The 24,554-nt window shown below is 41.3% G+C and overlaps 1 protein-coding gene across 4 annotated transcripts in view; it reads right to left on the bottom strand.

Annotated features, from left to right (window-relative positions):
• Positions 1 to 14,720, bottom strand: part of ZNF148 (zinc finger protein 148) — a 36,653-nt gene extending 21,933 nt beyond the window's left edge. For 3 of the 4 annotated variants that reach the window (XM_027902648.1, XM_027902650.1, XM_027902651.1), the window contains exon 1: positions 13,989 to 14,356. The gene's annotated coding sequence lies outside the window, so the exon portion shown is untranslated. Of the gene's footprint in view, positions 1 to 13,988; positions 14,357 to 14,690 lie in introns of those variants that run through there. The other variant, XM_027902649.1, reaches the window with a different exon arrangement.
• Between the last annotated feature and the right edge of the window lie 9,834 nt (positions 14,721 to 24,554).

Raw genomic sequence — 24,554 nt, 5'->3', positions numbered from 1 at the left:
GGAATGGGGCTGATTCTTTCAGCAGCGGTGTCAGCGGTCACATCAGATTAAAGGGTGTTGTGAAACCGCTTCACAAATGCAATGTACACACACAAATGTACACACACCTTGCAGACAGGCATACCCAAGGGCTATGCCAAATTCAGATCAGGGGAAAAAATGTGTATCTACGTTCTCAAATGCTTTCTTCCTAAAAGGAAGCATAGAAGTCACCAATAACTCTGCAATTCCTAATTCCTAATGCTAATGAAGATAGAGACAGCAACATGGCTTAGCAGCATATTTAAAACTGCTAATGTTTAAGCATTTCCATGAATAAAACTGCCATCAACACAAACCCCTCCAAGAGAAAGAAAAAAATCAGAACTGAACAGGTTTCTAACATCCACTTTAAATCCCTATCAAGCCATGAAACATGTTAAGTAGTCTCTTCACATCAGAAAATATATTTATTTGCACTATTAAAATATGGATATAGTCCAATATAAAAGGAAACACAGCTAGCTTTCACAATATCAAAGGTTCAATTTTTAACATACTGCAGAAGCCTAGCAAGTAAAAAATAACACCCTACTTAATGATTCTAAATAAAGAACAGTAAATAAAATTATCTCTTCTCCCTACTCAGAAAAATAAGACACAGCTAAAAGAATGACTTTGAAATTAACACACAAGTGTTTCTAAGAATGAATCAGAATGTGTTGACTTGCAAAATGAAAGTAATCAAACATAAATCAGCCTGAAAAGGTTCACAGATCATAAAATCAACACATTCTGAAAGGCAACATATGATACAAACACCCTTATGACTTGTTGCACAGTTATTTCTAAGTGCTCCATGTTGCTGAACACATGCCAGCACAGGGCCTGATCCCACCAAGATTTACACTCATACTGAGCTGTGAATAGTCCTATTACAATCAACAGGATTACTCACGGAAAATCTACTTATCGTGCATAAAATTATCCATGCGTGAAAATCTTTGCCACATTTCCTATCCTGAAATCTTTATTTGATCGTCACCAGCATAACCATAATCTATTATCAAATGTACCTATTGAAAAGCGTCTGATACTACATTAACAAAGCCAGAGTTACATGTCAAAATCCACAGGGATGTCACCAATGTAGCAAACGTCAAAAAATCATAGGCAACGTTATGGGTTTATCTGAGAAAAAAAAAAAAAAAGCCACAGGTTTTGTGGCACTAAATTATAACCTACTAGAAAATAGTTATTTTTGAGAATTTATCTGGGAATTTCTACCCCTGTATAGTTAACCTCAAAAGAACAATGCAGAATTTCTGCCCTTGCACCATGAAACTTGGGCACTCAAAAGTGCTCACTCTGTGGACTTCTGATGGCATTTATATTCGGGAAAATAAGCACTAGACATAACTAAGGCTACCCAGCATCTCCTAAGTACCTTGAGTTTATAATTTATAAAAGTAGTTCAGATAATGTATCAAATGTTTTTACTTGATTTAGATAACAGTGCAGTTCTAACACAAAGCCAAGCCAATCTAACAGCTAATAGTCATTGAAAGGGGCAATCCTGATCCCTGCTCCTAACTCTGAGAGTCCAGCCTATCTTTTGTGCCTACTCTGATCTCATATAAAGACACACTTGTTTACACTCCAACAGCCTGGCAATTTTTTTTTTTCCTCAGTTATTAATTTTCTGAGGTTAACTCACTGGCTGGATTTACCACAAAGACACTGTGTCAGAACAGCTCAAAACAGGGTGCAGGAGTGGACCCTTCTCTGTTCAGCATTCACAGCCTAACTCTCTCAGCCCATCTCACATATTTTCACCTTAAACAGAGAAAATACATTCCTCTTTTAAAAATGTGATTTTTTTATTTTTACAAGCCCTTAAATTCCTTGGGTCTCACCACTCCTCTGCTACGTGTGAGTATCTGGGAGGCATCTCTACTCATCACTAGTACTATGATAGTGCTGCTTTACAGAAGATGACAACCCACTGATGCTCTGTTACCCTACCAGCCCAAATGGCAAAGGTCTGTACGTATGTGAGCATGTCTCGATGGTTGCACTCAGAGAGTTGTGGTCAGTGGCTCAATGTCCAAGTGGACAGCAGAGACGAGTGGGGTTCCTCAGGGGCCGGTAGTGGGACCAGTGCTGTTTAACATCTTTGCTGGTGACATGGACAGTGGGATCCGATAACACTGAGCTACGGGGTGTGGTTGACACCCTGGAGGGAAGGGATGCCATCCAGAGGGACCCTGACCGGCTTGAGAGATGGGCCTGTGAGAATCTCATGAAGTTCAACAAAGCCGAGAGTAAGATCTTGCAAGTGAGTTGGGGCAATCCCAAGCACAGATACAGGCTGGGAACAGAATGGATTGAAAGCAGCCCCACACAGAAGGACCTGAGGGTGTTGGTTGATGAGAAGCTCAACATGACCCTGCAATGTGTGCTCACGGCCCAGAAAGCCAGTTATGTCCTGGGTTGCATCCAGACCAGGTTGCATCCAGGGGTGAGTGAGTCCAGAGGAGGCCACAAAGATAATCAGAGAGCTGGAGCACCTCTGCTATGCAGACAGGCTGAGAGAAACAGGGCTGTTCTCCCTGGAGAAGAGAGGACTCCAGGGAACAGCTTCCCAGTACCTAAAAGGGGCCTAGAGGAAAGCTGGAGAGAGACTTTTTACAAGGGCCTATAGTGACAGGACAAGGGGGAATGGCTTTGAACTGAAAGAAAGAAGATTTAGATTAGATATTACATAGAAATTCTTGACTGTGAGGGCAGTGAGAGACTGTAACAGGCTGACCAGAGAAGCTGTGGATGCCCCATCCCTAGAAGCATTCAAGACCAGGCTGGATGGGGCTTTGAGTAACCTGACATAGTGGAAGGTGCCCCTGTCTACAGAAGTGGCATTAGATGAATGAAGATGATCTTTAAGGTTGCTTCCAACCCAAACCTTTTATGACTCCACACATATGTATAAGAAATTTCTGGTGTTTCTTTCCAGACTGCTTTTCAAAAATCCTTAAAATATTATACACTAAAACCCCTGGGAGAACACAAGAAGTTGCATGCAAACAAACAGAAGTTTCAGGGACTGTTTTCACTAGGGTGCCTTGTAGGGTACCATCATAATTCACCTTTCCAGACTATTGGCACCGACTTTTTTTTTTTTTTTTAATATAAAAAGATCATAAATTACGTATATGTGTGTATATCTATATCTGTATCTATATATAGGTATATCTTTTTCTAAAGCGCACAGCATGAAATGCTCCATAAAAGCTGGTGACACTAGTAAGATAGTTTATAATACCCTTGCTCCATTTGTTGCAAATGTCAAAATGCATAAATGAGTCACAGAGCACATGAAGAGAAAGCCACAACCATTTGCTACCTTGCAAAATAGGATACAAGCCTACACAAGCCATTTCTACCAAAACTTTTTAAAAATAGGGGATCAATAATTATACGTTCCACATTTTCTGGGTGCTTATGCTGACACATTTGGGTCAAATTCACCTAAAATGCTGAGTACTCAAGGCTGCAATTAAATTAATTAAAACAATACTTTAAAAATACGAAGATAATGCAATGCTGTTATTTAAAAAAAAAAAAAAGTTCTTAAAGAGCTCAATGGACATCCACACCAAATGCAAACTTTCATCTTACAGACGCCAATTCTCCAGCCATAAAATAAGAAATATCCATTTCCTTTCCCTGAGGCAAAATGAAATACTTGTAATAATAAGCAATGTTCAATATAGGTCACAAGGGTGAACTAATCAGTTTATAGTGCTCTTGTTCCTGCAGCCATCACAGCTCTTGAGGGGAGAAGGCAGCAGCCCTCACACGGACAGGTAAGGCTACTCCAGTTACTTAGATAACTACTATGAGGATGTGGGTGAGATGGTCTCGCCTCTCCCAGGGCTTAGTGACTGATCAGAAAGCATAACCAACCAGTGGGTTTCCAGCTAACATGGAACAGCCACTTCGGTGGAGAATCACTAGAGGGAATGGGGGCACTCCAATGCAGGAGTGTCATCCAGAAAAGGTGAGCACAAGAGGGAAACATTGGTTACCACCACGATGTAACAGAACTGAGAGAGATTTGGCTTCATTTCACAGCTCTGCCACTGCTTTTGGGCACATCTGTTATCTTGGCAAATCCTCCTTCCTTCTTTCCACTTCCTTGTCTCTAAATCAGGTGCAATGACCCACCTAGGATTTAGATGTGCAGTGAGCAGTAGGAACTACCTGTGAGGCCCTCGCGCGCCTACTGATGACCATTACAGAAATTTCACAAAGAAATATACTCATTCTGCCTTCAGAGCAGGATTAAGCGGAGCATAGTAAGAGAACATGCATTATGCAATGAGAAGAAAGCAAAGTACAGGGTAGCTGCTTATTCAATTCACATGCATTCAAAAAGGTAGGGGCTATTTAGTATCACTAAATACTACAGCATAATACTAAGGTATAATATATTAGTGATATAATGAGGATGGTAAAATTAAATGGCACAGGTAAAGCTCAGTGCTGTAATTTTAATGCCTGCATGGTTGACTTATACCTAAAATTGCTCTTTTAAAAGCATGCTTTTCTTGTAATATCTTTACTTCAGCTTCATTGTTTTCTAAAAGGCCATCTATGAGCATTAAAGAAAAATAGTAATTACAGAAAAATTCAGGACAATTACTTAATGCATCCACAAAGATTAAATAACATTGGACAATAAGCTAAAGAAAGTATAATCAAGAAGGTTTTGATCAAAAAAGCTGGAAGTTAGCTGCAAAAGTGATCTCAGAGATTCTGGAAGATATTCCTCATTTACATACATGACACCATATGGAAAACTTAAGAGGAAAAAAACAATGCTATTCTAAACCATAAATGAGAAGGACATGAACAACAACAAAATAGATCTCAAAGAGCACAGGTGATTTTTTCTAGATCTTGCTTCAGTATTTGAAAAGGTTATTTCAACATGGGCTCTCAGGTTGTGAGAGCAATGCAAGTATTTTAGAATGCAGGAACCACCCTCCTAAGTTGCAATTTCAACTTCAGCACATCAGCATGCGCAAAGTAGGCATTTTTCCCCAAACTTCATTACAGCAAACTTACTTGGGGTAAGATTACATTCTGTGTAACATCTAGAGACAAATTCTGCAAAATATCATTGGCTCTCTGTGGACTAACTTTTCATGGGGATACTGACAAGGAACACTTTCTTATCTAAACCTGCAGAGGAGGCAGTGTCATACCTCAGGGTAGCTTCATGTTTAATGGATATTTATTTCATTGCAGCTATGTTTCAAACATACCCTTCGACTACCTCATATAATCCAGTTAATCCGAAACATGATAGAATGAATAACTCTTTAGTATAAGATTCACTCCAGACAGACAAAGCAAATCCTATACTTTTTATTCTATGTTTTTCAAACACTACAGTGTTACCTTAAGTGGCCATCCTTCAGACCCACCTGAAAAGATGGGGCCAAAAGTCTGGGCCAGAAGGTCAGAAAGAGCCCTTCCTAAAGCTGAAGACATAGTTCCCTATTAACTGCTCCACTCTTCAAACCCTACAGCTCTTCTCTACCTACAAAAAAAAAAAAAAAAAAAAGGGCTCCTTTCAAGGATCTACCTATTCCACAGGACTAATACACCTAGTAACTAAAAATGACAAAACTAAACATGAGACAGAGAAGAAAAACTACTTCAAGCACATCATAAATACCTACTGCACTTTTACTAACACAAACACAAGGCAACACATATGTAACATAGTCAGTAGAATACATAAGCCCATATAAAAGTTCCCTGAGGAAAGAAAAAGAATCACAGGTGACATAATGTGATCAAAATGCACAAGACATTTCCAAAAAGGAGTTTGGATCCTTCAGAGATGGCAACAGTATAAGAATATAAAAATAGTAAAATGACAATGATTTGGGTATCACTAGGAGCACCACCTTGAACTTGTATGTTCTGGTGGCAGCCCTTTCTTTCCCTTAATGCACAATGAAAAGCAAGGAGCAGACAATGCTGTGATGCTCCATTAGGGAGAGCACTGCCCAAAAAAAAGAAAGTCTATCACTGTTCTTCAAAGTATTCCAGCAATTACAAACTGGGCACGAAGGCGCAATTTTCATCAGTGGAGTCAGGGATTCCTATGGCCTAACCAGCACTCTCTGATACAACAGCATCGGAACAGTATCAAGCACCTTCATCAAGCATAAACACAAGAGTTAGCACATAAACAGACACATGGTAGTATTTAAAGACCGTATGAGATCAGCCAGAGAGGGAAGGAGTAGAAATAAATTCTAAAATCACGGAAGTGAGCAACTAGGTCACTTTCTCAAAACTCCTCTTGGAACACAAGCATGTTACAGACCACGTAAATTTGCCAAGAAAAGAGTATCCTTCCATACAGTTAGGATATTTTTCCCCATTGTTGCAACAAGTTCATCACCTCCCTGCTGATAACCAACACTTGTGGTCAGATTAAATCAGCTAAGAACTATTCCTATCCTGCTTACATAAAATTCCAGAATTGTAAATCAGCCTTTTTTAATCTGGTTGATCCTCACTTCAAAAGAAAAAAAAAAAAAAGGCAAATCAAGTAACTACTAAATCCAGTGTCCTTCTGCTGCATATCCTCTTCAAAAGACTATCCACAACCCCAACAAGAACTTCCAGGTAACTCTTTCCCTTGATACTTCAAGAATGGTATGATAAAAGAGTCCCACTGACTTTTACCACATACCCCAAGGTAATTACTCCTCATTACAGTTTTTTCAAACAATCTTCAGGCACTTAAGCCCATTTTCAGATCAAGGCAAGCCAAAACACAAGTTGCCTAGAAACTATTTTATAGGAGCAATAATAACAAAGATATGATGGCCCATTAACTAACACTGAAAATAACCCAAAAAATAAAACTCAGACTTCTCAAGATTGTGCCCTCTTGAATAAAAAGATTGTGGAAATTGGAATCTACCTCAATGACTTTGGTACCCTGCAGCTAATTCTCACTAATTAAGTCCTAGAATACACTAAAACAGGAATTCAGATCGATCAAAAGATATGATCTGTGTTTATAATAACTCCTATAATCATTAGGAACAAAAATCTTGACGGTTCTTGATGCCATTAACTCACAGACCAATAATTAAGAGCTATCATCCCAAACAGGTCTGAAATTTCTGAGAACCCATAATCAAATAACTTCATGATGAAGCCAAGTCTCAGTAAAAGACATTCAATACAACCCATAATACTAAGCAAGCAGGAAACCAATCTGTAAAGTCCAAAAATATACTTACAAGATTCTGATGAAAGAAAAAAATGTTCTACATTTATGCACTGCTTTCCAGATACTGTTTCCTCATCCAGCCATGTTAAGAGCCTCAAGTCCTCAAGCCCTGAACATGCTGATGCAGCTGCACTCACCCAGGTTCCCTCAGTGCACAGATGTGTCCCATGAGGTAACGGGGCAACAACTTATTACAGAATCCTAGAATGGTCTGGGTTGGAAGGGACCTTAAAGATCATCTAGTTCCAATCCCCCTGTAGGCAGGGACACCTTACACCAGATCAGGCTGCTCAGGGCCCCATCCAACCTGGCCTTGAACACTCCCACGGAGGGGTCACCCACAGCTTGGGTAACCCATTACAGTGTCTCACCACCATCAAAGTTAAGCATTTCTTCCCAATATCAAATCTAAATCTACCCTGTTTCAATTTACAGACATTCCTCCTTGTTCTATCACTATGCCCACGTACTCAAGAAGCAAGAATCAGAGCCAAACTGCTCTGCTGAACTCGTGTCCAAGCAAACGTGGGAAATGAAGAGTTGTCCAGGGTTATAGCAAATTTTAGGCACATTAGATGTAACTACAACTGATCCCATTTTTTCTACACATGCAGCCATACTCTCATCACCACCACAACTGTGGAAAGCCCCCTGCCTGTCCTATGACCTATAAGGAATGTAATCCAGGGATGATACAAAGGCACACTAGACAGCAAACTGCAAGGTCATGCAAAGAACTGAGAGATTAGGTTTTCTGTCAGCTTGTCCCTTTACATTGCTGTTCCCTGAAAAGTGACAGTAAACTCACACTTAAAGCTGTGTTATATTTGATCCGATATAGTGTATGTAACACTGAGTACCAGTTCCTAACAGGCACCAGCCTGAACACGCCCGGTTTGCATGATCTACTTTTAACTGTCAGATTCAGACAACAAGCCCACTGGTTTTGTCTACAAATTGCCACCTACTCTACATATTCCAGCAAAATACTGTGACAACTGGATGATCATCCTCTGCGTGCTCCTCTTCTACAAACTCTATTTTATTCTCCCTCTCAATCCCTTAATTTTGTCCTTGGTGATCATAAAAAACCCCACATTTTAAATACATAAAGATTCTTTTCTAGTCATTTAAAAAGAAAACTTCATATTCTCTGTTCAGAAATAACAACAATAAAGCCAAGTGGCTTTCCCTTACTTCCTCACACTCCATACCAATACAAGCTTTCCTGCTCTCCAGAAGACAATCACATAACTTTGACATCTTTTTGCTGACTCAGATGAAAATTCATCACTAGGTATAACTGTCAGGTTTACCAGTGACAGAGGAAGCTCCTGAGAACCACAGCCTAATAAAGCTTTCCTCCTTGAGGGATGACAGCAGTCTTTCTCCCATGTGAATGATTCATTTTTATTTGATATTGTTAAAGCAATATTCACACAGGGCACCTTCACACTAGACTTTACCTTCAAGAAAATTGGTTATGAGGTCAAAACATAAGCTGAAAACCAATACTGCATGGGCATGTCTGGAAAAATCTGCAAGTGACTGCGGTCTACAATAATTGTATCACATCTTGGTACCCTGAGGATTCACCCCCTCCCTCTGCAATTGATCTAATAGTGGTCATTACAAAAATTTTCTTCAAGGTAAGCAGTGTGAGGTTACTCCAGCAAAAAGGGAGTGGGTTGAGTTTACCAATCTATCATTAAGAACTTCTTTGTTAGAAGAAACTTTGCAGAAACAAAAGGAGAACATTTCTTAAATTTATGTATATAGTTACTGATGTATCTAGAACTGCTCAGTGCTATAAACGACCTAACTTAAAAGCCTGACAATTGTCATCCATCTCACATCTATTTCACTTGACAGAGACTGACATATAACAGTGACCTATGTTAGAAACCACTGTTTAAGTCGTCCAAACCTGGGGAGAATCATGCCTTAGGAAGTCAGCAACAGAGACAGTAATTTGATTTAGAATACTCTTGCTTGAGAAACTCTAAAATCATCCACGGAATCTGGAAATTCTGACTGTTATAATGCTTACAGACTAAAAAATCATCCATGGATCCCATGAAATGTACTCATTTCTTGGCTTAAATACTCATTTTGCTCCCTCTGTCCTCCCTTTAAAAAAATGAAGAATGTCTGCAATGCAATACTACAGAATCACTTGTTGAAAGCGAGGCTAAATAGTTTCGTTACCCAAGGAAGCCTGAGAAAGATGGTGAATTTAGAAGCTGCTCATTGGCTTTGCCCCTCCCCAGTGACATCCCAGGCAATAACCCACATCACACGCTGCATATTGTTTGGCAAAATAAACCTCACTTTATGCTGAACACTTCCCATTCTCCATGACTAGAGCTTTAGGCCAGACATCATCATAAATACATGCTACAAGTGTCTTACACACACACACATGTGCACACATGCTTTTTAGGAGCATTACCACCAGTTCCTTGTTTCAAATACAATCCCAACAACAGAAAAGAAATCTGACAAATTTTCAGGGCAATCACATAGCATTTAACATTCACAGTGTGTAAAAAGTTGTTTTTTCTCCCTTTCTTAAATAGTGCTAATGAACATGTGACTATGTCAAACCTGCCCAGCATCAGTACTTCTCACTTCACCTCTTGCACTAAGGTGACATGACCTGGTCATGCTGTTACTGGCATTGCAAACCTCTCTAGTGATGTCTTCTATATCTGTGTTGGGGTACATAAGTAGTAAAATCAATACAGATTTTATGGGAAAATTATTACATAAACATTAATACATTCAAGAAATTTGTACAAATTTTTATGAATGGGCATCTTTTAACCTTATAGATGCAGCTGCCATTTGAAACAATTTTAGAGCAGAAGGCTTATCAGTCTCATAGCTGAGCTCACACAGATATCACAACAGCTTTATGCATGAGTAATATCATATGTTACATCAAGAAATTGTCTTACGGACATTTTACAGGCACCTTGATTTTTGGTTTTGGTTTTTATGTTGGGTTGCTTTTTTTTTTCCCAGTGCAAGAGATCTAGACAGTTTATATTTGATAGGCTGTTCATAAATCATACCCTACTGCTGTTTGCAGGTTAGAACTTCTTCCCACACAGATTTCATTTTATCATCAGACTGTTTAATTCTGCGCTTATAAAAATGTCATCCTAGTCATAAGGGAAGAATTAGACAGCACTGTCTTAAGGTTTTCTGCACATACCATGACAAGATGCAGATACTGTGATACTAATTTGCCAGTAGAGTATATCAACTGCAGGATCAGACCATATACACATGCTGTTACTGAGCTGTGTCTTGCTGTTTTCAAAAGTGCGGTGAAATCATGAAGTAATATAAATTAGTAATACATTAACTACATTACAGTATTCTCACTGTTGCCTCTTGATATCATAGACTGGAATACATTAACACACTGATAATATCCTAAGAGTACATTAAAAATTATTTCTGAGCAAAAGCAGTGCCAGTCTCTATATTATCTCCCAAAATAACATTCTGACAGTGTGGAAGAAGTTATCAGGAGATTCTAACCCTTCTGCATGCTGTAGATTCCACAGTCTTTCTAAAAGACAGCCAATTTCCCCTTAGGACACACTTATAATCAAGTTTTGTGAGAACATATTACAGATTTTTCCAGATATTTTATCCAACATGTTGAATGATATATGAAAAATATCTCTATATGGAGTCAGGTGAAGATAACTTAATCACATATAATATTGGAATACTCACATATGTTATTGTATTTTAATTGGTACAGTAATTTGTAAGTGAAATAGTTTAAAATTTTATCACTTGTGTAGTTTATGGCATTATTGCTGATGTATAAAATATTCTGTTCTATGTGGATGATAAAAAATGTATATTTAAAATGTATACAGAGTACTAACCAATGAGCTAAACAGATGGGAGTTGTGTTTTAACTTCACTGGAAAGTACTGAAATAAAGTAACTAACAGCATTTGTGTAAATGAAAATAAATCTCATGAAAATCCGAATGGATTTTCCTTTGTTGGACAGAAGTTTGTGCTTGCCTTACAGCTATATATTATAGCCAGTGGCTGTATTTTGCTGACATGGCCTGTCAATAGCTACGTCTCAGCTGTTAAAAAACAGTAAGTTAAATGTATAAACTCAACACTGTGCAGGGGGTTCTGCACAGATTCCAGTTTACAGAAGTGAAAAAAAAAAAAAGAAAAGAAAAAAAATTCATGAATCTCAGGAGTCCAAGAAATACAATTCTCCCAAAAGTATTTCTGTCAAAAAAACCTAAACAAATTAAAGTGGAACTTAATCACAGTACTGATCCCTCACATAAGCCCTGCAACCTGACAGAAGCAGACACCCATGTCTGCTTGCATCCATGGAGCTTTTGTGGGACCACATTTGTCTTTAAACACTCAGTTATGCAGATCAGACTGCAAGCTGAAGGCTTGAATCTATTTCATCATTTGAAAGGCAGCTATCATTAGAATGCCAGGCAGAGGCACACAAAGTACTTATTTTAAATAAAACCTATGTATTTCTCTGTTAGATCCATTTAAGAGTCTTCAAAGCAAAAAATATTTCCGTTGGTGTTTACTTTTCAGTCCTTGTCCCATTCACTTAATATACAAAACATTGTTAAGTTTGGACAAGAAAGCTAGATGCTTCAGTCTCATGTTTAGGGTAACAGCAGTATCTTTATTTATCACAGACATTATCCCAATGTTACTATTTCTTATTTAAGTTCAGTTACTTCACACAGAAAAATGTATTTTATATTAGAGCCAAAATTAAATCAAACTTAATCCCAAATTATGCTAAACCACTTAAAGTGGTTTTGATAGATTAAGGCCCACTCCATCAAGCTGCTCTGTACAGACAGGTCTCCATTTGTAAGAGCCCACACAGTCCTCAGCAGAGGAAGACTCTACAAATATCCCAGGCACAAAAAAAAACCTGTGGTGCAAAGAACTTACCCAGAAGTGAGTTAAACTCTTTAAGATGTACCATCACCAGAATTCACTAGAGTAATATATTCTCAGCATTGTCATAGCTCAATTCTAACACTACTGGTACACAGAAATTCTCAGCTGGAAGTAGGAACTTCCAGCCTTGATGGTTTTACACCACCAACTGTCTCCAGAATCCAGAACACACACATATGCTCCAACGGAACTTTAAATCCTCATACAAATAAACTTGTACACAATGAACTGAGAGGGAAAACCATATTTTGAGAAGCTACATAATAATATTCCCCAAGCATGCATTCCTTCAGGTGAACAATTTAGCCTGAAATATAACTTTTCACATTCTGAATAATTTTTCTTCCATTTTTTTTAATCATTGTGGTTCTTCAAATAGCTACCTACTTACTTACTTAATAGTTTGATTTCATAATCCATTATATTGGGCATCTTCCATAAACAGAGTATGTTTGCAACAGAGTAGACACGAAACACATATGGACAAGAAGGACAGTAACAAGAGCACAGATTACATACACATCTGTTCTCTCAGGTCTCAGCCTCAGGAGCAAAGACAGAAAAAGTACACGCGCACACAACAGCCTAAATGCAAGAGGTCAACCTCATCTCTTTTAGCTTTCTTCAGCTGTATGAGCTCACTAACTACCTGTATATTTGGGGAAGAGCTGCATGCAGACATCCAGAAACAACTACAAAGCAGACACTTTTGGAAACCAAACACACACACACATTCAGCTGCGTGTTCACCACGAAAGACCATGACAAACAGTTTTCAGGCAACTGCGCAACTGAAAACTTAGTTTTGTTTTCCTAAACAACCTCAAGAAGAGCAGGGTTTGCCCGCCTCTCCTATGAATGCGTGTGTACCCTGCACCAGGAGCCTGCAGATCCCACGGGATCCACAGGAAGGCTGAGGCCTCATGAGCTCTGGAGCTTCCGGCACAGCCAACACTCCTGCAGATGACAGCTGTCACTGGACACAGGCACAGATCCCAGACACTGGAAGTGGGACGCTGTAAAACTAACATTGCCAGAAGGTATGCAAACTTCTCAAGTCTAGGTCGGACCACGGGTTTATCTATACTGCTTCTGAGCATAAGAACACTTGCAAGAATTGATACAGGGTAGCACTAATTTTTTACCTCCTCCCTTCACCGGGCATATTCACCAAACACACGGGGAACGTCTACAAAATTTCTACCACTTGCAACAATGAAATCTGACATGGGCATTCCAAAATGTCGAAGCATGAGAAGCCCGGGCACATATTCCCAGCAAACCTGTAAAAGTACTACTGAAATTTGTGAGCAAGTGCAGCAAATAAACAAAGCAACTGAGTTCCTATTCAAAAGAAAAACCACAGTCCTCTGTCATTCGTCCTGTACCAATGGCAAAGATGCTGTTCATCAGGAGTAGGACATCTCTCCCATCTAACACTTCTTGGACCAGAACATCACGTGTATGCAGAGAGGTAGGTCATGCTCCAAGTAGACCTTTAAAGCAAGACTAAAGTTGTGATTACTGGATTCCACATATATCTACCTTTTTTTTTTTTACTGTTGTGCAAAATCCCTCACAGCTGCTGCTCCAAACAGTTCACAAAGTGATCAGAGAGACGAGTTATGTTGGCAACATAAATGTCTTTCCTTTTCATGAACCAGCTTAATGCAGATGTTACTGCAACTCACCCCAGCTGAGGTTTGGCAGGAATCGGGGGAGGAAAGACGATGAAGAGTGAAAGTGTTTGAAGCCCAACTAATTTCTCCTCAACTCCTACTGGTCCCCCCTGCTCTGCCAAGCCACTTCCAGACTGGCACTTGTTAGCAGCTCCCGACGCTGGGGAGAAGAGGGTGCCTTGCAAAAGCTTCCTCCGAGCAGCCGGGAGGAGACTCAAAGAAGGTTATTCAGAAATAAAATCGAACGGAGTGCCTGCTCGCAGGTCGGCACGCTTCAGCTATCTTACACCGGGAACAATGGGGAGGCGGGCAGCCGGAGGATACGGCCCGGGAGCACGGGGCCCGGGGGGGACGCGCTGCCGGCCCGTCCGTCCGTCTGCTCTTTGTCCGTCTGTCCGTCCGTCCGTCCGTCTGTCAGGCGGCCCCGGCAGCCCCATCCCCGCCGCCCCGGCGCGGCCTGCGCGGCCCCGCGGCCCCCGGCCGGGAGAGCTGGCGGAGCAGGAGCGATAGGAGCGGCGGGAGCAGCGGGCGGAGGGCGCCCGTCGCCTCCTCATCCCCCGCTCCGCGCCGGCCTCCCCGCGCCGGGGCCAAACGCGGCCCATGCGGGACGCGCCGCGCCGCGGCCCCCCCTTCCTTCCCTTCCCTCTCCTCCTCCTCGCTCCCTCCCTCCCTCCGCGCACCGAGCGGCCCCGGCTGGCCCCCGCCGGCACTTACCAGCCGCAAAGCTGCGAGGAGAAGGCGGCCGGGCCGGGCCGGGCCGGGGCGCGGCGGCGGCGGCGGCTCAGAGCTGCCGTGCCGCGGCCCCGGGCATGGCGGGGGTGGCGGGCCGCGGGCGGGGGGGGCCGGCTGGGCGGCAGCGGCGGGGGGAGGCCGGGGGAGGCGGCGGCGGCGGCGGCTCCCTCTTCTTCTTCTTCTTCTCCTTCTTCTTCTTCTTCTTCTTCTTCTTCCTGCTGCTCCGCGGAGCGTCCGCGGGCGGTGACAGCGACACCCGGCCAGAGCGCCGCGCGCGCGCTGCACCACGGGAAACGCGCCCGGAGGACCGGCGGGACGGCAGCAGGAGGAGGAGGAAGAGGAGGAGGAGGAGGATGGGGAGAACGGGGAGCGGGGACGGGAGCGGGATCCCCGCCGGGGCTGCGGCCGCTGGCGGGGCGGGCGGTGCCGGGTTACGCGCGGGTCAGGAGGCCGGCGCGGCCGTGGGAGCGCTGCCCGCGCCGGCCCCGGGCGGAGGCGGGGCGGGGGAGCCCCTTCGGCCTCGGGCCGGGGCTGCCCCCGCTCCCTGCGGGGTCGTCCCAGCACCTTCACGTCCAGCGGGGGCTCCCGGGGCTGAGGGGGCCGGAGCGGCCGCGGTCGGTGCCAGGGAGGAGGCTGAAGTGTCACAGGTTGGAAGGGACCTCTAGAGATCACCCAGCTCAACCCCCCCTGCCAAGGCAGGGTCACCTGGAGCAGGTGACACGGGAACGCTTCCAGGTGGGTTTGGGATGTCTTCAGGGGAAGACTCCGGGCCCTCCCTGGGCAGCCTGTTCAGGGCTCTGCCACCCTCAACGTGAAGAAGTACAGCCCGATCCGGTTCCCCACTGCCGGCACATCCCATATCCCTCCCGCGGGAGGAGGCCCCAGACCACCGGTGCCCTTATGGGGGTCCGTCGGGCTCCCAGAGCCTCCAAGTCCATCAGAAAGCCCCGAGATGAGTTTTCTGCACTGCAACCTCCTTGATTGTGATGTCCTCCATGATCCCACACCGAAAACTTTCTGGAAAATTGCTGGAGGCCAAATCTTCCTAAAGACCCTGTGTTCCTTGGAGCAGCTCTCCACCCAAACTGGCTGCACATCTGCAGCCTGGGCTGTGCCATGGTATCACTTGCACCTCTCAACTCAAAAGTTGAGGTTACCAACTTTTCCGCGTTTCTCTAAACAAAGCCTTTCGCCAGCCACGCACTTAAACACGTGCGTAACTCAATTGCTCCGTGTCACTTGCGTATAATTAAGCATGTGCTTAAGTGCTCTGCTGGATTGAAGCCAAAATCTGCATAAGCTCTGCTGGGTAAAATTTACCAGCTTCGCTGGGCTTAGCTCTGTGAGTCATTCAATCAGCAGCGGCCCAAAGCTTTTTGCTACGAGCTTAGTTATTCCCAGGTTGTCCTACAGGATCACCCTGTCCCCGTGACAAGGCTTCTGCCCTTCGCTCAGGTCCTGTTAGAAGTGAGACGCATCTGTCTGGTGACTCAGCTTTACCAAGGGTTTCAAGTTCCTTCAGCAGGAGGCATTAATAAGGTTCTGGATCCTCACGCAGGTCAGAGGTTGTGCCATCCAGTTACAGTGTAATAAATTGCATTAACAAGAGAGCATTAATGACACCAGGACTTAGTGTGAAGGTCTGCCCTGACTTTATGCAATATTTATTTCAAAATAATTGCATCGAGAGGAAAGAGTTAATAAAATGTGTCCACATTTCATGCAGCCCTCTACAATTTCACACAAATACAAGAAGTGTGATTAACCTGCTTTTTGAATAAAATGGGGAACTTTTTTATTTCCAAACCCTGAGTTTTAGAAACTGAGGGAAGATGTACGTTTATGCAGCTTTGATTTTTTTTTTTCCTTCAAAGACAATTAATTGGGTGACTCTACTCATTTTTACCTGTCAAAAAAATCTTTTGAATTGCATTAAGTCTGAGTTGGGAAGCTCAGCACTAAATCCTTATATTAAAATACACTGAGGAATTAAAGCTTTCTGCAGGGTGAGCACAAGTCTTTCTCCAAGGACACATCAATTGGAACCTGCTTTTCAAAAAAATTTGTTTGGCAATTAACAGCATAATATGAAGAAGAAAGGCTGTCTTGTATTTAATGCTAAAAAGCAAGACTCAGCATATTTGACTGCTGTTCATTACTCTCTTACCATTCTTCTGTGCCCTTAATCAAGACATGCTCCAATTTTCACATGTCAGATTGGGTTATGGTGCAGTTTTTTGTGATGTTTTAAGAGGAATGGAGCACCTATAAGGTATCAAATTCAGTGAGAATCTTACAGTGCTTTGTTCATCTGGAAGTCCCCCCCACCATGGTAGAGTTGGCGAAGGGACATGTCAAACCTTGGATTTTGCCTCACATATTTCCTAATTATGATAGTTTCTCACCAAGTCACACAGCTGTGGCACTGATGTCCATATTAGTTTTGACAGTCATTTAATACTGCGGTATTTATTTATTAATATCAGTGCTTTGACATAATGAAATAGAAAAGAAATATAAAAACTCAGTAGCTTGAGAAGCTTAAAGAAGCACTTGCATTTTGACCTATATTTTTTTCAACACTCTGCTCTGTAAATGTCAGACAAACTCTGCTTGTCCCTAGTGAAAAAATTAATAGTTTTTAACATAGTCTTCCTTCTCCCTTCTGAATTTCAAAAATTGCCCACCCATGAGAAACCCTCTAAAAGGCAACGTGTGTGCACATGGAGCACAGCACGTTTCCATTTCCTTTTCTTAAGAGGGCTTAAATAATGGAAATTAAAAGGCATTTCCCCCCTCCTTCTTTTTCTTCTCTTTTCTGTATTAATCTAGAAGCAAGAAAATGTATGGCTATGTATTAAAGAGAGTGGCTTTGGGGAATCACTGGGCAATATGTGTACATTTTAAAAGGTCTTTAACAGGAAGTGGCTTCAGAAGTAACTGTGCAGATCAAGCAGAACCATCAGGTTTGACCACCTGCATGACAAACTGAAGGATTTAATTCAGAAATTTATGCTTCAAGACAGTTAACTTCAATTGAAGCGGCAGCTGATCTGGAAAGATCCTGTTTGGAAATCTGAGAGAGAAGTCCACCAGTTAGATATGTTTTTTAGATGGCCTCTTAGCCTAACTCTCAAATTTATGCCTTCATACTTGTCTAAATTCATCAAGCTTGAGCTTCTAGTCATTAGTTTTAGCTATCAGATTTAAGGACTGCATTTAAAGATTTTTAACTCTGTTTTCTAGGTCGTGGTTTATCCTTGCAACTCTTTATAAATCCTCTTCCAGTTTTTCAAAAATTATTTCTGTTTGTGTGAAAATACTGTTAGCCTGGGCCTACTGCTCAATCATTTAGCCTGCAGACAGGTAAATCAACAAATGTGCAGCTTTTTTCACCACCCCTCCATATCCACCTAAACTTTTATCTGTGCATTTGGAGTGATGTACAAAGTCTAGTGATGTGACCTGTCCTACTGACTCTGCCTAGGGTGAAGTTTCCTGCTGCTTCTCTGTCCTTCCTCATGTAAAGCAAGGATACAGCATGTCCGTCTTCTCCCCTTCCCCATGTGGATGTCACAACTCACAGTTAAGTCTCATTCCTTCCAACACATACAATTGGCTTTTCTTGAGTTAAAAAAAAATAAAAAAAAATAAAAAGCTGTTGGACTATTTACGTCTGTCTGTGGTTACATGATCAGGCCAAAGGAAGTGTGAAAAACAATCTGCACTTCAACAATCAATATTTTTACTGAGTATTTTATAACCAAGCTAAGTCTTAGAAAAACAGACTGAAGATGATCAGTGAAGAGTTCATGTCAGTAGTTTATATATGGAGAACACTGCTTGAAAAAAATATTTATGTTTTTAAAAAAGGGTATTTGCAAACAGAATGTTCAAAGCCATAGTAAATCCAGTAGGTGTTAGGGTGTGGAAAGACACAGTTCATCTTCCCAAACAATTGCTAAACCTGCCTTTTCTGCACTTGTGGAATCATCAAACAACTGAAGTTAAAACTGGTGGTGGATGAGAATAAGTTGACTTTTAGAGATTGCAGATGTGTTCTCCCCACCACACTTGCGTTATTTTTTAATGCAAAAGTTAGTTTTAGCTTTAGTGTCTGTGTGCCTTACTGCTCTCTACATGCTGTGCATGACCTGCAATTTTGCCTGGAAACCCTTTGACAAAAATGAGTACCAAATCATAACTGCATAAAGGAACAGTAATCATCATTAGGACTAAACCCTGGATGGAGTGCAAGAAGCAAATATAAACCGGTTTATTGTAATTGACTTGTTACCACAGAAGTGGAGATAAACACTACCTGGTCCTCATCACAGATTTATGTCTCATTCCCTGTTCAACAGCAGAGCCAAGCACGTCTAACTTCAAAAATGCAAATATCCCATTGAATTAGTGGAACTATCAGATACTGAATCAGAGAGAAAATGAAATGCTTTCTTCGATTTCTCTCTTCCTCTCCCCTCCTTCCTTGGGTCACTAAGGTCACTGTAGCCCTGGTTAGTACTAGTATGTGCCAGTGATCCAATGCATGGTGCTTCAGAAATGCCTAGATGAATGCCTGACATTTCAACAGTGGATGCAGTCAGGGAACAATTGCTATTAGAAGCTAGAAAATCACCTTCCATCCATTTTTTTCAATTGGAATATTTCACCAGGGCTTTAACTAGCACAAATATTCAAGGCAGAAATTTAATGAGTCCATTGTCTGAGCATCCACTCACATTGTCTGTAAATTGCTTCTCTTCATTTCAGTATCCCTGATGGCATTTGTGTTTTAATTGTTTATTTATTTATTTTAAAGCAGGCTTTCAATTCAAGATCCCACACAAGCCTGACTCAGTAGAATCTGCCTTGCCCTATATTGCTGTCAGGTCAAGAGTCTGTCATAATGCTGCCAGAGCAGTACTGTGTGCTTCTCCTGACATTACTAATGCAGAGAAATGTGGTGGTATGCAATGTCTCAAAATACCTGTGCAGCTGATGCTAATTAAAAAAAATAATTAACTGGGGGCAATGATGGTCAAAAGAAGAGGGTGTCGGCAAGTCAACCAGCTCTCTTCCTTATTCCCCAAACCTTTTCTGTTCCCAAAATGGTTTAGAGGAGAACACTGTTCCACTTCCACCTGAGCCCTGAAGTTCTTCATATCAGGTTAGTTTCTAGTGCCACAAACATGCCTGACTTGACTCATTCATTTATTTTACAATGATACAGCAGCCTGAAGCGCTATAAAACTGGACCTGAAGACAGCACAAAAATCCTGGAGCAAGTGAAAAGTTTGATGGGAGATATACCCGTCTGAAAGAAAGAAAGATAGCAAATCAGCGTCAGTCAAGGTGGTTTTGTGTAGACACCAGACATTCAGATACCTGTAATACGTCTGACTTGGTCCCACGTGGCATTCCTGTAAAATTAGCACTATAAATCTCTTAAAAGAAAAGATTAAAAGAAGAGAGGATGTTTAATGTCCCATGCTGAAATATCTAACAGACAGAAAAAGCCACAAAAATGATGATAATGTAGTACTTGCCTAGCATAAATTGTCAAATGACACAAAGAGGCAGAAGTTAAAGAACCAATTTCTCTGCCTTAAAACACAAGTTATAAGCAGAGCAGAAAACCATCTACTCTTAACATAGATTGGCAGTCTACCTGAGACATTTGAGTTGAATTAACTGCAGATGGGAAAGCAAGAGGGCCTTAAACCCCAGTGTGAACACTATAGGATTAAGCCTTTCAGAAATAAATGTAAAGGAAGCAAGGGATATTTTGTCTGTAAAAGAGAGAACATCCACACAGGGATTTGGTGGGCTTTAACTATCACAATTTAATGTCACACCTTTACTTAATTCATCTTAATCTTTCCCATGTGTCTGTCCCACTGCAGCTGAGTTCTTTAATTTGAATATTATGGTGGATCTAATTTGAAAGACAGTATTAGCTGAGCCATTTAGCTAAAGGCTTGTCCATTTGGGGAGGTTATTCAGTGCTGAGTGACCAACTACTTCATACCTACTTAGTGTCAATACTCTTGTTTTATATTATAGTGTTGTGGGCTGTATCACAATGCCTAACATGCACTGAGAATTTGTGCAAGGCAAGTACAGTGTTTTAAATTCAGATTTGCACCTCTTCACAAGTCTAACATTTACCTGATTAAAGAAGCAAGACTCAAGATCTGCAGAGCAGGTGGGATACCAAGCTGTGATCCAGTGGTAATGGAAGATTGATACTTATCAACCAAAAGTTCAAAGCTAAAACAGGAAAGCGTACATATTTAAGCTTATAGATAGATAGATATGCTTATAATGTGTATTATTTATTATAAAATATATATTAATATATATGGTGTGTATATATTATTGCATATATACATATACATATTAATATATATTGACAAGGGGCTTGGAACTCAATGGTCTTTTGTGTCCCTTCCCACCCAAAGCATTCTAGGATTCTGTGATTCTATAATATGTTTAAGCCCAAGAGGTTGTACATTCCCAGGGTTACAAGGATCAAGCCATTATGCCAAGTGAGATGTTTCCATACATTATTTGAGCAACTTGGAAAGCCTGCAGAGTACAGAAGTCTGCATCTGTGAAAGCCAGTAAAAGGAAAATCTCTAATTTCAGTTGGCAGTGAAGGAAGGGAAAATGAGAAGGACACAAATGGACCTTGAAGACCAAATAGAGAAAGATTCTTGAAATTAAGAAGTAAAAAAAAAAAAAAAATAAAAAGCCTTAAAAGGCTGGAATTGGAAACCTGTAAGTTAATTGCTTAACACGGGAAAAAAAAGGAAGGGTTTTGGGTTTTGCATAAAAACATAATAAAACCCATGATAGTGTTGTCTTCCCATTATGGGTCTCCTCTGGTAGTACTTTCAAAAATTGCATGAGAATAATAAGGAAATGTTAGAACAAAACAGACTATTAAACATTCTCCACATTACACAGAGCACATCCATGATTGTCAGAAGCTGAACCTGCAGGGCTGCCAGCAATACTGTGCAGCCACACATCTTTAGCTGCAAAATCACCAGAATGGTCTTGCAAACCATTTGAAAGATCATGTTATGGCAAGTAAATGAAAATTAGATCTCACTCATCTCTTAGAATTATTGATTATATCGGTAAACTAAGGAATAAGAAAAAGCATGTGTTTACTTTGTCTTACAAAATATTTGACAATTTAGAGTGCCAGAATTTGTCCAGAAGACAGAAAGAAGACAGGAGGATATAGGTGGTCACTTTTCATCAGGGTATCAGGTTAACAGTAAAGTCCTCAGCCTTCCATCCTCAGTCTGTTTCATGTTGGTTATTACACTGCAGATTGGGAAAAGATGAATGGGATGAACTGGGATATTATAGACATAAATAGAAAACATATTAAGTTAATCAGGCCCCAGAGAGCACTAAAAGAAACCTTAGGGGTCTTTAAAAAAGCCAGATGTAATGGCCAAGGAAGTTCATTGTATCTGGATGGAGATTTGAATTTAGAAGAAAATGTAAACTGCTAAGATACATTACAAATTAAAAATGGCCAAGCTACAGCTTCAGGTAGGGTCTTGGCAGGGAAAGACAAGAAGGTAAAGCTGCTGGTAAGTTATTTCCTCACCTGCCTTTCGCAAAAAATAAGAAGTGAACTAGAGGACATTTCTCTAAGGCCAAAGGAAGAGAAAGTAGTTATAACTGATTTTTATTTCAAAATACAAGGATGCATTGAATGGAATTGATCGGGGCCTGTACCAGACTATTCAACCAGAGGACAAGGACAGTTTAATATTTAGATTGCACCAAGCAGGGGATGACTGAAAGAACGTCAGGGATCCAGGTTCAGCTTCCTCTAGGAGTAAGCTGAAGACAGTGGAGCACAGATCAGTAAGGACAGAAAAAAGTCCTCATACTATGGCTGAGCTACAGGACAACAACATTTCAGAGGATTTTTTAACAGGGCAGTACAGTTGTTCACAAGCTGGACATCAGCTGATGTGAACATCACACTGTTAGGTATGAACTGGCTTAAATGTTGTAAGACACAAAGGAATCATTTCAATTCAGTCCACACAGCATTGCTGAGAGTTCAACCGGATGTATTATGCCTGGTTTGGGGCAGGAAAGAGCTGGCCCAGTTGGAAAGGTAAATAAGAATGATAAGAGATCCAGAAAACACAACCAAAGAAGGCCTAAGTGAACTGCACTTGTTCCCAAGGAGAATGCTAAAGGGCAAACATGATGAGAGTCTTCAAACATGCAAGAGGCCATTGCACAGACAGGTGGAAAAAGCTGGTTTTCCTGCCCTTGGGAGGTACATAAGATGTACATTGCAGCGAGAAAGCTTTAGGTTAGGTATTTTTTTGTCTTTCTAATAGCAAAGGTCATGAAACACTGGGAATAGCCTACAGGACTGTGGAGTCAATAGAGGTCTTTAGAAACAGTTTGGTCAAATATACAATGTACTTGGAATGCTTTAGGAAGTAACCTAGATCATGGCCTTTCCCCCCCAGGTGCCACCCAGGTCTGTTTTCTGTATGCAGATAAAATAAGCAAGCAGATAAAATAGGCTGAAGAACAATAAAAGGATAGAATATCTTGACATAGATCTGTAGTACAACCTCAAGCAGACTGCTGTGGTCCAGCCATCTCCAGCCATCTCAGAGACTGGGAACTTCAGAGGATTCAAAGAGCAACAAGTAGGATCAAGGGCATGGCAATTCACAAAAGATCGAAAAGATCTGGATTATTATCTTCAGAGAAAAATGAGGGAAACAGAATAAAAGTACATGAAGTAATGTCTGGTACAAGAAAAGAAAAAAAAAACCAAAACAACAAAGGAAGTATACAACAAGAGATTAAAATGGGAGACTTTGCTATGGCACATCCAAAGCATTGATGCTAAAACCAAAAGGATTCTGGATGAAAATGGCTTACCAGTGTAGGTACAAGAGGCATCTCGTAGTCTATAAAGTCTCCTTCAGCTTTGCCTGACGTCAGCCCTTTGCACTGTTCTCTACGGTTGTACCATGCTCTGTCGCAGAAAGGGCATACAATGGGGGAAAGCAGCCAAAAAGCTGAATTTTCAGATATTTCTCTTCTAAAAAACAGCAAAGGGGTCAAAAAGAAGGGCTGCTTATTTTTAAGAAGACACTGTTTATCTCAGCAGGCTGGGGACTGGCTGGCCATGCTTGCCCATCACTGAAAGAAGGGAGGACAAGTCTGTTCCAAGCACTCTCTGTCTTAGAGATATAACGTGTTTTGAGCCAAAAACACTGCTTTGCCCCAAAGCAGTAACTTGAGCAGACTTTGTAAAATTGTAGCCTTGTTATCATCTTAAGAAAACTCAGTGTGTGTATCAAGGAGGTGTATCTCGCTCTCTCTGTGTGTCTAGTTTATCCAATAACGAGCAAACAGTGACAAAGGATCTCCAACCCGGATGACAGCATTGACTGCCTAAAAACAGAAGGGCAAAGGTCTTTGTGGCTCAGTCTTACCCACAGTTAACTTAACAAACCTGTTTATTACTGAACAACTCCAGCTATTAAATTTGCAATTCTCTATACATTTCTGCTGGTGCCTGTGAAGACCTGAACTTGAAGGGGGATCCATTTAAGGAAACATCTCAGAGACATACCAGAAATTTTGCCAGAAATTTGTTTAAAACACAAAGCAAACATCAAGAGACCAATTTCTGGGGAGGAATGTGGTGCTGCGTGTAGGCATTAAGAAAAATGTGACCTTTGTAATGCTGAGACATCACAGTATTTTATGTAGAGAGGGAGGTCCCTCCTCAGCTTCTCTCCATGGGTGCACTTTGGTAAGGAAGGGATGCTG

The sequence above is a fragment of the Empidonax traillii genome, unplaced genomic scaffold (genome assembly GCF_003031625.1).
Source record: "Empidonax traillii isolate 1590-97213 ecotype Southwest subspecies unplaced genomic scaffold, ASM303162v1 scaffold900:size397343, whole genome shotgun sequence".
NCBI lineage: Eukaryota > Metazoa > Chordata > Aves > Passeriformes > Tyrannidae > Empidonax > Empidonax traillii.
Note: the sequence above shows the minus strand (reverse complement) of the source record. Positions and strands in the feature narration are given on the sequence as shown.